The sequence below is a fragment of the Salvelinus sp. IW2-2015 genome, linkage group LG11 (assembly GCF_002910315.2).
Source record: "Salvelinus sp. IW2-2015 linkage group LG11, ASM291031v2, whole genome shotgun sequence".
NCBI lineage: Eukaryota > Metazoa > Chordata > Actinopteri > Salmoniformes > Salmonidae > Salvelinus > Salvelinus sp. IW2-2015.
The window spans coordinates 27646172-27660293 of record NC_036851.1 but is presented as its reverse complement, the minus strand read 5'-3'; positions in this window follow the sequence as shown (position 1 = coordinate 27660293).

The following is a 14122-nucleotide window of genomic DNA, read 5'->3' as shown; positions in this document are numbered from 1 at the left end:
ACTGGGTGTATGGATACACCATCCAAAGTGAAATAAAACATTTCATCATGCTCAAGGGGATACTCAATGTCAGCTTTTTTGACCCATATACCAATAGGTGCCCTTCTTTGCAAGGCATTGAAAAACCTCCCTGGTCTTTGTGGTTGAATCTGTGTTTGCAATTCACCGCTCGACTAAGGGACCTTACAGATAATTGTATGTGTGGGGTACAGAGATGAGGTAGTCATTAAAAAATCCTATTAATCACTATTATTGCACACAGAGTCCATTTAACGTATTATGTGACTTGTAAAGAAAATGTTTACTCCTGATCTTGTTTAGGTTTGACATAAGAAAGCAGCATTTTATAATTCCACTTTGACATTATGGTATTGTGTGTGTAAGCCAGTGACAAAAAAACTCAATTTAATCAATTTTTAATTCAGGCTTTAACACAACAACATGTGGTAAAAGTATAGGGGTGTGAATACTTTCTGAAGGCGCTGTAAATTAATAAAAACGTTTTCACCTTGGACTTGCATTTACTTTAGAACTTTTGAATCATAAACTCCACGTGTTGTCTTTGTGTTTACCACATAAGTTAGTGTGAAGACCAATGTGAAAAACATGCTATGAAAAAGTTGCTTTGTAATCTAACAATAAAATTACAATTAGTTTACACAAAACTTTGTTGCATTTAGTCATCCCTAAAATATGGCCTTTGAAAACCTTGATAGTTGCCTCCTTCCACGGGGAACTGTCTGCAGATAGCTGACAACAGGGTGGCAGGTCTCTTGATGTGCTGCTCTAGAGTTTCAAACCCAACAGACTCACCTGGGGATAGGTGGATGGACACATTAGTTTTGATAAATGTCTGGGAGACTTTTACAGGGATGAGAGAGCATGAGTTTTGATGTGAGTACAGTAAATCCAATCTAACCAGTGGCCCTGGATAATATGCTATGTGGTCACAGAGGCAGACTGCCATAGTGAAGCAGGTTTACATAGTGGATCAAGTATATTATTATCAGTGTATTTTACTTCTCTGTGCTCTGGAGATATCACAGGTAGTTGGTCAGAAGGCTCTGGAGGTCCTTGGACCATTCTGTAACAAGAGAGAGACTGATAAAGGTAGTGAGTGCTAGAGAGAGAGAGAGCCCTCACCCCTGACCTCCCACTAGCCCAGGGCCTCCTCCCTAGTATGATGCAATGTAAGGAAAACAATATCATGAGTTACTGACACAGAGTACTCCATGTTCCTGCTGGTAGCAAGCCTCAACCTAGATGCAGTGAAATGTCCTGCCTTGCAGTATGGTTGCTATCTATCTTCACCAGGCTCCAAGAAAGATGACAAACCTGCAGAGATTTACAAAAGAAAATGGTATCTGTATGTAGGATTCATGTATCATTTTGCCTACTTCACATTCATGTCTGTAAATGACAATATCTCTGAGTAAAAGTATGCATGCCATTTTGATATAATGGCTATGACAAATTACATGACATACATGTGAATTTACAGCTAGCTAAGATATTATTTATACTATGGCACCACATCTCATCTCACAATTGCTAAGGTAAATTGCTAAGGTGAACAGTAAATTCCACTATTGTGGCTAATTAGTATTGTGGATGGCTAATCCGTATTGTGGATAACTTCACATAGGTGATTTATTGACAACATGCTCCGCTGCTGCGCCTTCTTCACCACGCTGTCTGTGTGGGTGGACCAATTCAGTTTGTACGTGATGTGTACGCCGAGGAACTTAAATCTTACTACCCTCTCCACTACTGTCCCGTTGATGTGGATAGGGGGGTGCTCCCTCTGCTGTTTCCTGAAGTCCACAATCATCTCCTTTGTTTTGTTGACGTTGAGTGTGAGGTTATTTTCCTGACACCACACTCCGAGGGCCCTCACCTCCTCCCTGTAGGCCGTCTCGTCATTGTTGGTAATCAAGCCTACCACTGTAGTGTCGTCTGCAAACTTGATGATTGTGTTGGAGGCGTGCATGGCCACGCAGTCGTAGGTGAACAGGGAGTACAGGAGAGGGCTGAGAACGCACCCTTGTGGGGACCCAGTGTTGAGGATCAGCAGGGTGGAGATGTTGTTACCTACMCTCACCACCTGGGGGCGGCCCGTCAGGAAGTCCAGTACCCAGTTGCACAGGGTGGGGTCGAGACCCAGGGTCTCGAGCTTATTGACGAGTTTGGAGGGTACTATGGTGTTAAATGTTGAGCTGTAGCCGATGAACAGCATTCTCACATAGGTATTCCTCTTGTCCAGATGGGTTAGGGCAGTGTGCAGTGTTGTTGCAATTGCGTCATCTGTGGACCTATTGGGGCGGTAAGCAAATTGGAGTGGGTCTAGGGTGTCAGGTAGGGTGAAGGTGATATGGTCCTTGACTAGTCTCTCAAAGCACTTCATGATGACAGAAGTGAGTGCTACGGGGCGGTAGTCGTTTAGCTCAGTTACCTTAGCTTTCTTGGGAACAGGAACAATGGTGGCCCTCTTGAAGCATGTGGGAACGGCAGACTGGGATAAGGATTGATTGAATATGTCCGTAAACACACCAGACAGCTGGCCTGTGCAAGCTCTGAGGACGCGGCTGGGGATGCCGTCTGTGCCTGCAGCCTTGCGAGGGTTAACACGTTTAAATGTTTTACTCACGTCGGCTGCAGTGAAGGAGAGTACACAGGTTTTGGTAGCGGGCCGTGTCAGTGGCACTGTATTGTCCTCAAAGCGAGCAAAGAAGTTGCTTAGTCCGTCTGGGAGCAAGACATCCTGGTCCGCGACGGGGCAGGTTTTCTTTTTGTAATCCGTGATTGACTGTGGACTTTGTCTCTATACTGACGTTTAGCTTGTTTGATTGCCTTGCGGAGGGATTAGCTACACTGTTTGTATTCGGTCATGTTTCCGGTCACCTTGCCCTGATTAAAAGCAGTGGTTCGCGCTTTCAGTTTTGCGCGAATGCTGCCATCAATCCACGGTTTCTGGTTTGGAAATGTTTTAATAGTTTCTGTGGGTACGACATCGCCAATGCACTTGCTAATAAACTCACTCCCCGAATCATACGTCAATGTTTTACGCAATGCGGAATATATCCCAGTCCACGTGATCGAAGCAATCTTGAAGCGTGGAATCAGATTGGTCGGACCAGTGTTGAACAGACCTGAGCGCGGGAGCGTCCTGTTTTAGTTTCTGTCTATAGGCAGGAAGCAACAAAATGTTGTGGTCAGATTTTCCGAAAGGAGGGCGKGGGAGGGCCTTATATGTGTCGCGGAAGTTAGAATAACAATGATCCAGGGTTTTACCAGCCCTGGTTGCACAATCGATATGCTGATAGAATTTAGGGAGTCTTGTTTTCAGATTAGCCTTGTTAAAATCCCCAGCTACAATGAATGCAGCAGCGGGATATGTGGTTTCCATTTTACATAGAGTCAAATGAAGTTCGTTCAGGGCCATCAATGTGTCTGCTTGGGGGGAAATATATGCGATTATAATCGAAGAGAATTCTCTTGGTAGATAATGTGGTCGACATTTGATTGTGAGGAATTCTAAGTCAGGTGAACAGAATGACTTGAGTTCCTGTATGTTGTTATGATCACACCACGTTAATCATAAGGCATACCCCCCCGCCCTTCTTCTTACCAGAATTATTCTTGTTTCTGTCGGCGCGATGCGTGAAGAAACCAGCTGGCTGTACCGACTTCCGATAGTGTCTCGAGTGAGCCATGTTTCCGTGAAGCAAAGAACGTTACAGTCTCTTATATCTCTCCGGATTGCTACCCTTGCACGGATTTCATCTACCTTGTTGTCAAGAGACTGGACATTGGCGAGTCGTATGCTCGGGATCGGTGCGGTAAATGAGGCTGAATGAACTGTTTCGCTGCCAGACAAGGCTCCGCTGATAGCCAGGTGTAGTAGTGGTAAGGATTCACTCCATGGTGCTGAAAAGAAAGCTCTGCTGCTGGGACAGCTTTATGAAGGCCCTAACAGTTTGTGGGCACTGTTAGTCACCGTTAAAGTGCAATTAATGTATTGTTTAGTGTTGTGTTGTGTAGTGGCTTTGCTGGCAAGCATCGAAAAAACTATTTTTGATTTGCCCCACAGCATATACTGTAGCTATGTATCAATATAATATGTCACTTTTGGGGGGGAATATTGTATCTCCCATTTCCCCAAAAAAAGTGTTCTACAAGAAAAGGAGGGCAGAACACGCCCCCATTCACATCGACAGGGCTGTAGTGGAGCAGGTCATTCGTTTCAAGTTCCTTGGTGTCCACATCACCAATAAACTATCATGGTCCAAACACACCAAGAATGTTGTGAAGAAAAGAGGAGACTCAGGAGACTGAAAAGATTTAGCATTGGTTCCTAGATCCTCAAAAAGGATCCTCAAAAAGTTATACACCTACACAATCGAGAGTATAAAAGGTGCGTACAGCCCAGTACATCACTGGGGCCAAGCTTCCTGCCACCCAGGACCTATATACTAGGCGGTGTCAGAGGCAGGCCCAAAAAAGTGTCAAAGACTCCAGTCACCCATGTCATAGACTGTTTTCTCTGCTACCGCACGGCAAGCTGTACCGGAGCACCAAGTACATAGTGCCCCCCCCCTTTGTTTTTACACTGCTGCTACTCACTGTGTATTATCTATGCATAGTCACTTTACCCCTACCTACATGTACAAATACCTCAACTAACCTGTACCCCAGCACATTGACCCCCTGTATACAGCCTCATTATTGTTATTTTATTGTGTTTCTTTTTCCTTTAGCTTTTTTCCCCTTTAGTTTATTTAGTAAATATTTTCTTAACTCTTAAAACTGCATTATTGGTTAAGGGCTTGTATGTAAGCATTTCATGGTAAGGTTGTACTCGGCGCATGTGACAAATATAATTTGATTTGATTTGATTACATTTCACTAAAACAGGCTATAGGTGCTATACATGTGCACCACCAGAACAGTAGGCTAAGTTATGAGGGGGAAAGGGATCAAATTATTAGGGTGAGGTACATTGGCTACTAATAACTTACTACACAACATACACTTTGTATTACTTTCTTAGCTACAGTATGCATATCTCCCTGGCATATTACATAATTTATGCAGCAGAATACAATATGTTTTTGGACTGTGCTGTGCTCACTTGAACAGGAAGGTGGGGCGGCGGTCCTTCTTGTGGGAAAATGTTGTCATCAAAGTCTGGCATTCTCTGGATTTATGGTGCTTTCAAGAGAACTGGAAACTCTGAAAAAAACATGGTTGAATCACAACGTCGGTGATCTTCAGGTTGGAGCTCTAGAAAGAGGCCAAAAGAGGTCTTGGAATTCCAAGTTGGATGACCGTTCAAACCGTATTTTCCCAGTTGGAGCTTGTTTATTCCCGAGTTCCCAGTTGTCTTGAACTCACTGAAGTCTGAGATTTCCCAGTTCCAAGTTTCCAGTTGTTTTGAACACGACAGAAGTCATGCTGTATTGACAGCATGGCCAATGTATTCAACGTTTTATGGCCTATGGCATGTGAATGTTTATCCTTTTATGCTTAGAAAAGAGACCCTTGAACCCAGACTTGGACCACACACCTACTCCACTGAATAGCAGGCTAGTGATTGCTTTGCAATGCTTGCAATTAGCCACTGATTCCGTCCAAACCACTCATTGTTGAATTTGCAGTTTCCAAGTTGTTGTGTAATGTTTGCGTCCAATGGCCAATGAGCACCGATACGTTTTATCTATAATTTCTCTTCGTATGACAAGGATGGGAAAAGATTTGCCAGTAGATTGTCAAATTGGTTCATGATGATGACTGCTTGTCTAGCTTGCTAGCTAAGATTTTGAAAATATGATGTTGACATGATCAGTCCAATCAAAGCTACGGTAGATATAACGTGGTGATTTGACATCATTTTATCTGTGGCCAATGACATTGACCCTTCTTGGATGGACACCTCTAATGTAACTCTATGGCAGCAGCCAAGGGGCTTGAATTTTCGAGCTCTCCCAGTGGATTTTGCAGTGAGGTAGTGACCCCATGAGTGACAGAATGCTGAGCCAATCACAGCACAACTACAGAACATTACCAACCCCTACGCTTCGTATTTTCCGCTGGCTGCCCCACCACCATAGAAAGCACTGAGCTAGGCTGAAACACCTGTATTTTGGAGCTGCCTTACTCAAGAAAGCAAAACAGAGACCGTGTTTGTATGTGTCTTTATTAACTCAATGATTTTTATTTTTTTACATTGTTTGCAAAATGATATGTGACACATATTAATGCCAAAATAACATGCAAAACAGGCAAAAATAAATAAATAAATTATTATTATTATTATTATTTCAACAACAAAAAATGCTAAAAAGGTGGGGCTCAAAACAGGCGGGGCTCTGCCCCACCTTCACTAAATGACGGATTGCCACTGTGCGCTACACATTATGGTTTGGGGGGTGCTAATGTGAAACATGGCCTTTAAACTTTGAACACTATTCTGTCATACTAAACGCAGCCCAGGCAAATGCAATTGAGCAATGCGCAGTGGAATTGATCAACCAATTGTGTGTTAGATACCAACCACATGTGTTTGCTTGTCACCCCCTCATTATCATATTGGAGGAAGAAATACATAAATAAATAAATGACGAAATAATATAAATGAATAAAATGAAAGAAAATTAGATTAATTATTTAACTAAATATGTATCTATTTATGTGTGCATTCATGCATCCATTGATGCATTTATCTATTTATGTGTATATTTTTTTTCTATATATTTTTTCTAATTATGGCAGGTTTGGTCCTCCATAGACACAGCACTCGTACCAGCAGAACCACAACCTTTAGCAAATCAATCTGTTAATTTCACACATTTAGCATTATCGGCCTAAAGACCCCTTTTTTGGTCTCTGACTTTTTCAGCAGCACTTCCTTTTTTTTTATAGAGTGACTGACAGAGTCAGAGTGGGTCTTACTCTCTCTGATGATGTGTGTTTGATTTTGAATGTGAATTTGCGTCACCTCAGCTCAGCCAATCAGAAAACCGAGCCGGCCCATCTTGGTAGTGGAACAGGCCGCTGCCCACTGGTCAGCCAAATGCTCAATATAGATGATTATGACAACAGAGAAATTGTGCAAAAGTCATTAAAAAACTGGCTCATGGGCCGTCGGCCGTGTCCATTATTTATTTAATTTTATAAATATATGATTTTATTTTTGTCAAGTTCGACCACCCCACACCAATAAAAGATGGTCCGGCCAATCTGCCCTAAATTTGTTAATAGACCAAGAAGAGAGTTCCAAACCTCTCGTGGTTGAGAACTTGTTGTTTGCTAAGAAGCATTTTTTAGTTTGTTGCCATTTTAATTGAAAGCCATCACAGTGATGTACTTAATTGTTATCCAGAAATGATTTGATATTGAGATAAAAATGGCTGCATTGGACCTTTAAGTGAAAAGACAGGCTGTATAGAGTGCATGAGGCCTGTACAAATTGAATTTCTAATCAGAATTGCAACTCGGCTTAACCTCTACTAATTATCCCTGAACCGCTGGTTGTAGGACTGTCTGTCTTGTATATAGATATTCAAAAATATATATMATTTAATCATTCAAATAGCTTTCCTGTGATTTCGATATGAGAGAGAAGGAAGATGGAAAGGGGAGCCGAAGAGTGAGAAAAGAGAAAAACAGGGGGAGTGCGAGTAAAGAGAGACGGAGGAGGGAGAATTCCCCCTGGTATGACCTCTCTAACTTTCTACAATAACAAACATGAGGTCCATAACCTGTGTCCCCAAGGGCTATGGACTACAATTCTCCAGTCTCCTCTCGCTGACACCAGCAGGATCACTGGATAACTGTTTTTATATATATATTTTTTTTAAACTTTTATCACATCGAACCTAAACCTTCTACTGCTCGGCTAGGAAATACTCTAAATCATCTTTAGACAGAGGGGTTTTCACCATAACCCTGTTGAGTTATATAACATCAACGGACAAAACAACATGCTTCATTTGAAATAGTGAGTTAAACAGTGCGCAAAATGTTGTGTTGGCCACATTCTCTCCACTGGGTGTCACTGTCCGTCAGTTTATAACCATATCTCCTCAAGCACTGCCACACTTTCGCGCCATAATCATATAAACGGGAATCATGCATTTCTCAATGCCGCTATTGGGATAATGACACACACCGTGGCGCGTGTATTTATTTGTTACATCTTTATTACATGCGCTGAAGCAGTGAGAAGAGCTTTTTCGAGTCACAGTGATTCTCTCAAAGGAACTAAACAAGGGTCGTTAAATTATATTAAAACAGAATGATGAGAGGATGAGGAAAATAATTTGCACTATCACGAGTAGGGATGGAAGAATACTTGAGGTTTCATGACTTTGTGTTTGACCTTTCCCGGAAGGAGAGCCAACCCCGGAATATAGTAGATTCTGACTACGATATGGAAAATGGCTAGAACGTTATCAGTGGAATCCCGGGAGACCATCAGCGCGCAGATGCCTGGTTATTAAGCGCCGACTATGTTTATATTGAAAAATGCCACTTTTGTCATAACGTATCACTCACAGACACTCATATATAATGTTCCAAGAGCGATAATAAGTGGATGCCTCTTTTTTATGCCCTCACATAAGTCATCATGACATGCACGCGTTTCGTTTTTCCAGAGTGCCTGAAGAATGTAGGCCTACATTTCTAGAGCGGAAATGTGTAGGACTCCTTTTTCATTACTTAGGCTACTTTTCGTATATGAAAGGTTTTCACAAGAAATACTATTCCCACTGTGCACATACGTCAATTCAAAGTATATTCTACGTTGGCTCAACTGACGTGGAAACGATGTTGATTGAACCGGTGGGATAGTTAGATCCATTCGTGATCATTGGGCATGAGCAGTGGTTGGAGAAGTACCCAATTATCGAACTTGGTTAAAAGCAAAGATACCTTAAAAGAAAATGACTCAAGTAAAATTGAAAGTCACGCAGTAAAATACTATAAATATACTTAAGTATAAAAAGTAAATGTAATCACTAAAATATACTTAAATATCAAAAGTGAAAGTATAAATAATTTAAAATTCCTTATATTAAGCAAACCAGATGGCACCAGTCTGCCAGATCAGAGGCAGTAGGGATGACCAGGGATGTTCTCTTGATAAGTGTGTGAATTGAACCATTTTCATGTCCTGCTAAGCATTCAAACTGTAATGAGTACTTTTGGGTGTCAAGGAAAATCTAAGGAGTAAAAAGTTTTTTTTTTAAATAATATATTTATTTATTTTAATGTAGGAATGTAGAGGAGTAAAAGTAAAATTTGTCAAAAATATAAATAGTAAAGTACAGATACCCCCCAAAACGACTAAAGTAGTACTTAAACTTATTTTTGCTTAAGTTCTTTACACCACTGGGCATGGGGTGGGCTTCAAAGGACATACAGTTGAAGTTGGAAGTTTACATACACTTCGGTTGGAGTCATTAAAACTCGTTTTTCAACCACTCCACAAATTTCTTGTTAACTAACTATAGTATTGGCAAGTCGGTTAGGACATCTACTTTGTGCATGACACAAGTCATTTTTCCAACAATTGTTTACAGACAGATTATTTCACTTATAATTCACTGTATCACAATTCCAGTGGGTCAGAAGTTTACATACACTAAGTTGACTGTGCCTTTAAACAGCTTGGAAAATTCCCGAAAAAGATGTCATGGCTTTAGAAGCTTCTGATAGGCTAATTGACATCATTCGAGTCAATAGGAGGTGTACCTCTGGATGTATTTCAAGGCCTACCTTCAAACTCAGTGCCTCTTTACTTGACATCATGGGAAAATCAAAAGAAATCAGCCAAGACCTCAGGAAAATAAATTGTAGACCTCCACAAGTCTGGTTCATCCTTGGGAACAATATCCAAACGCCTGAAGGTGCCACGTTCATCTGTACAAACAATAGTACGCAAGTATAAACACCATGGGACCACGCAGCCGTCATACTGCTCAGGAAGGAGACGCAATTTTGTCTCCTAGAGATGAACATACTTTGGTGCGAAAAGTGCAAATCTCAAGACATCAGTCAGGAAGTTAAAGCTTGGTGGCAAATGGGTCTTCCAAATGGACAATGACCCCAAGCATACTTCCAAAGTTGTGGCAAAATGGCTTAAGGACAACAAAGTCAAGGTATTGGAGTGGCCATCACAAAGCCCTGACCTCAATCCTATAGAACATTTGTGGGCATAACTGAAAAAGCGTGTGCGAGCGAGGAGGCCTGCAAACCTGACTCAGTTACACCAGCTCTGTCAGGAGGAATGGGCCCAAATTTATCCAACTTATTGTGGGAAGCTTGTGGAAGGCTATCCGAAACATTTGACCCAAGTTAGACAATTTAAAGACAATGCTACCAAATACTAATTGAGTGTATGTAAACTTCTGACCCACTGGTAATGTGATGAAAGAAATAAAAGCTTAAATAAATAATTCTCTACTATTATTCTGACATTTCACATTCTTAAAATAAAGTGGTGATCCTAACTGACCTAAGACATGGAATTTTTACTAGGATTAAATGTCAGGAATTGTGAAAAACAGAGTTTAAATGTATTTGGCTAAGGTGTATGTAAACCTCCGACTTCAACTCTATCATCTTGGCCAGCTTATTATTGCAGAAAGCGAATTACTTAATTAATGGAAAGGCAATCACTGGCCCAACCTGGTCTCAGAGCATTTAGTTTTATTCTGTACGTAAATTTGAGACACTCCAATTAATATGATATGTTACATTTGGTATGGTTACATAAGAAAGAGTGTTGCTTAAGGCAAAAACTAAAGGATGGTGGTTAGGTGTGAGTATAATGCGAATGTCTTGCAACCCAAAGGTTGCGAGTCTGAATCTCATCACCTGACAACTTTAGCATTTTATCTAATTAGCAACTTTTCATCTACTTACAAATGTTTTGCTACTTTGCAACTAATTAGCATGTTAGCCAACCCTTACCCTAACCCTAACCCTTTTAGCTAGCTGTTCCCTAACCCTAACCTTAACCCTTTAACCTAACTCCTAAACTTAACCCTAACCCTTTACCCCTAGCCTAGCTAATGTTATCCACCTAGCAACCTAGCTAGAATTCGTAACGTATCATATGTTTTGCAAATTCATAACAAATAATGCGAATTGTAATTCCTAACATACACTGCATGGCCAGAAGTATGTAGACACCCCTTCAAATTAGTGGATTTGGCTATTTCAGCCACACCTGTTACTGACAGGTGTATAAAATCGAGCACACAGACTTGCAATCACTCAGTGACTTTCAACATGGCACTGTCATAGTATGCCACCATTCCAACAAGTCAGTTAGTCAAATTTCTGCCCTGATAGATCTGCCCCAGTCAACTGTAAGTGCTGTTATTGTGATGTGGAAATGTCTAAGAGCAACAACTGCTCAGCCGCGTAGTGGTAGGCCACACAAGCTTACAGAACTGGACCACCGAGTGCTGAAACGCGAAACGCATAAAAGTTGTCTGTCCTCGGTTGCAACACTCACTACCTAGTTCCAAACTGCCTCTGGAAGCAACGTCAGCACAAGAACTGTTCGTCGGGAGCTTCATGAAATGGGTTTCCATGGCAGAACAAGCCTAAGATCACCATGCGCAATGCCAAGCGTCAGCTGGAGTGGTGAATCACGCTTTACCATCCATACAGAAATTATTTGTAGAGATCAGTGTGGAAGAATTTGACTGGCCTGCACAGAGCCTTGACCTCAACCCCATCGAACATCTTTGGAATTAATTGGAACGCAAACTGCGAAATCAGGCCTAACTGACCAACGTCCAGTGCCGGACCTGAGTAATGCTCTTGAGGCTCAATGGAAGCAAGTCCCCGCAGCAATGTTCCAACATCTAATGTAAGACTTCCCAGAAGAGTGGAGGCTGTCATAGCAGCAAAGGGGGGGACCAACTCCATATTAATGCCCATGATTTTGGAATGCGATGTTTGATGAACAGGTGTCCACATATTTTTGGTCATGTAGCGTATCATACGAAATTAGTGATAGACATTCACAAATTAAGACATACCATACGACAAGTAACATATCATACTAAATGGAGTATCTCGGATTTACTTAAAGAACAACTCTGAGACCAGGTTGACTGGTACACCTCCATACCCTGAAATGTGAACATCACAGCACATGGCTGTGATTTGGGGAAATCACCAACCAAAAGTAGGGTACCATGTTATGCAAAAGGTCTTTGAAGGTGTAAGGATTCTGGATTCACAGATTGAAAAATTAAAAACCTTTTTGGTTTCATGGTGGTGCATGACACAGAGTTGAGTAGCCTGTAGCCTATTCACTCATTCATTCAAGTTCATTATTCTGATATTATACCATCACATTAATGAATACTTGTTTCTGATTGTCTTGAAGGTCATTCTAGGGTGTATAATATTTAAGCAATAACGCCCGAGGGGTTGTGGTATATGGCCAATATACCACGGCTAAGGACTGTTCATAKGCACGACGCAACAGTGCCTGGACACAGTCTGGGTGGTTCAAGCCCTGCATGCTGATTATTTTACATTAGATTTGTGTGTATTGTTGTGATTTGTTAGACATTACTGAACTTTTGAAGCTTGGAACACAAGCATTTCCCTACATCCGCAATAACATCTGCTAAATGTGTGTATGCGACCAATAAGATTTGATTTGATAGCCGTGGTATATCAGACCATATACCATAGGTATGACAAAAAAGTATTCTTACTGTTCCAATTATGTTGGTAACCAGTTTATAGTAGCAATAAGGCACCTCGGGTGTTGTGGTATATGGCCTTGGGTGTTGCTAATGGCTGTATCCAGGCACTCTGCATTGAGTCTGCTTAAGAACAGCCTTTAGCCATGTTATATTGTCCAGATATTACACCCCCTAACGCACAGTATATCAGCAATGCGAATTCAATGGCTATAGTTCATTCTTACATGTGCTATGTTTGAGCTCCTTTTGAAACAATAATCGAATTGAAAACATTATTGGCATCGTTGAATTCGAGTTTCATAATAGCAAGCTAGGACTGATGGTTTGGTTAACTAAAATAGCAAGTCTGTTTGTTTGGTTACCAAGGCAACCAAGGCTACTTCAGTGGATGTTGAACACATTTCTACCTATAAATGAACAAATTTCTAGCGGCAAATGTTAAATTATAGCCATGGTATAAAAGGGATCATCAACTACGTAGGTGCTCTATGCGTCCTCTGTAAAATAATGCAACTCTTTGGAAGCTCAGTTCATGTCACGATCGTGTGGAGGAGAGACGGACCAAAACGCAGCATGAGGAAAATAAGCCATCTTCTTTTAATTAAACGAACGAAGATGAACATGAAACGAAAACACTATTACAAACAAACAAAACAACAAATGATCGTGAAGCTAAATAACGCAAGTGCCCAGACAAGCAACAAACGTTAAACAAGACAACTACCCACAAAAGCCTACTGCCTATGGCTACCTTAAATATGGCTCCCAATCAGAGACAAATGAATGACAGCTGTCTCTGATTGAGACCCAATCTAGGCAGCCATAGACATAACTAGACAACCTAACAATACTCTATCCCATACACATACAACACCCATAGACTAACCAAAACACACACAACATACAATGCCCACCCCAACTCACGCCCTGACCAACTAAACATAATCAAAATAACATAAAAATAGGTCAGGAACGTGACAGTTCAACTTGTGGAACACACCTTCAACGTCGTTCATTATTTTCCATAGAACGCATAGCCCCTCATTGATTATCCCTTGCTTAACAAGAACTTAAAAGTCAATAATAAGAAGTAAACAGTGGGCTACATGACATTATAACAGAACACCCTATTGGCCCCTAAATATGCATCCCACTGGGCAAAAACTGGTTGAATCGACATTGTTTCCACTTAATTTCAACCAAAAAATTAAATGTGATGACGTTGAATCAACATGGGAAAATGGTTGGATTTGAAAAAAAGTCTGAAAAATAAGGGAATTTCACCTAACTTTTATCCTAAATCCGATGATATGATGACATTTTTTGTTGATTTCACGTTGAATTCACATTAGTTGACAACTCAACCAAAACTAGACGTTGAA